The sequence below is a fragment of the Chrysochloris asiatica genome, unplaced genomic scaffold (genome assembly GCF_000296735.1).
Source record: "Chrysochloris asiatica unplaced genomic scaffold, ChrAsi1.0 scaffold00428, whole genome shotgun sequence".
In the NCBI taxonomy this organism is placed as follows: Eukaryota; Metazoa; Chordata; class Mammalia; order Afrosoricida; family Chrysochloridae; genus Chrysochloris; species Chrysochloris asiatica.
Window position 1 is genome coordinate 573,639 of NW_006408946.1, and position 1,488 is coordinate 575,126.

The 1,488-nt window shown below is 35.6% G+C and overlaps 1 pseudogene; it reads right to left on the reverse strand.

The window, feature by feature from the left end:
* Nucleotides 1–1,488, reverse strand: part of LOC102832233 — an 84,253-nt pseudogene that overhangs the window by 61,986 nt on the left and 20,779 nt on the right.

A 1,488-nucleotide genomic window follows, 5' to 3' on the forward strand; every position in this document is an offset into this window, starting at 1 on the left:
ATATATATATAGGATGAATATAAAGCTAATGTTCTCCCATGTAAACTATTACATAAGTCACAATAAAACATTAGAAAAAAAAAAGAAGATACCTAATTAAAAAAAAAAAATTTTTTTTTTAACACATCCAACCATATACATATGTATGACCTATGGTCCATATAATGATACACTGCATGATCCTATGCCATCTTCACATTTGTTGTTATGTTTGAGGCCATCCTTGCAGCCACTTGTGGTTAGCAGTTCAGTGCTTATTCTACAGTGCCACACCAGGATGTATATAATTTCTCACTGTTTTTATTTCTCTAGTGGAACTCTGACTGATACATGCAGTTACTGATAATTAACAAGGAAAAAATGCTTTTAAAACCTTTAGTTCAAAAAGTGTGATAAATAATTTTCAATCAAAAATGATCTTATGACTTTAAAAATAGAACAACCAGAAAATAAATGCTAAATGGTACATTAAACACACTAGAGAGAGTGTGCTAACAACACCAAACTACAAACAAAACTGTGAAATGAATGGTTCCCTTTCAGTTAATGTGCTTTAATTATCAAGAATCAAATACATAAATGAAAGTTTTCTCAACGAACTTTGAGTTTCCCCATGAATATGCATCTAAAAGACAGAAGGCCTCGTTCCCTTTTTCTTAACCACACTCACGCACACATAGCTCTGCCATGCACTGTCAACATATGCTCACTATTGGAGAAAATTGTAATTTTATGACCCACCTAAAATATCAACATCTAAATGTAGACATTATTTTCATTGAAATAGCTATTTCAAACACAGCCTTATATGGCAAAGAAAAAATCAAAGAAATACATACATTTTCCTTTTGTGTCAATTGGTAATTTTATTCATTTATTTGGGAAACTTGTGAATTGAGTGTACGTTTACAGAGAAGATAACCAGTTTTATATTCAACAAATCCAAATTGCGTGTTTTGTTTCTTCTCAGTGATTGCAATCCCCTCCATAGAATAATAATTATCCCACTTCCACTCTGTGATTCTTATTTCTTTTCTACTCTCTTTCCCAACCATTCTCAACTTTGTCCTTAGGTAAATGTTGCCCTTTTGATCTTGAATGGTTGACCATTCCAAGGTGAGCATATTGTTGTTGTTAGGTGCCATTGAGTTGGTGCCAACCCATAGCGACCTTATGCACAGCAGAACGAAACACTGCCCGATCCTGGGCCAACCTCACTATTGTTGCCACGCTTGAGTCCATTGTGTCAACTTGAGGACTAAGGTGCGCCTGACCCAAGTCATGGTATTTTCAATAGCCTTGTATGCATGTGAAAGCTGGACAGTGAATAAGGAAGCTTGTAGAAGAATTGATGCTTTTGAGTTATGGTGTTGGAGGAGAATATTGAAAGCGCCATGGGCTGCCATAGAACCAACAGAGTGTTGGAAGAAGTGCAGCCATTGTGGTCCTTGGAGGCCAAGATGGCCAAACTTCATCTTTCATACTTTG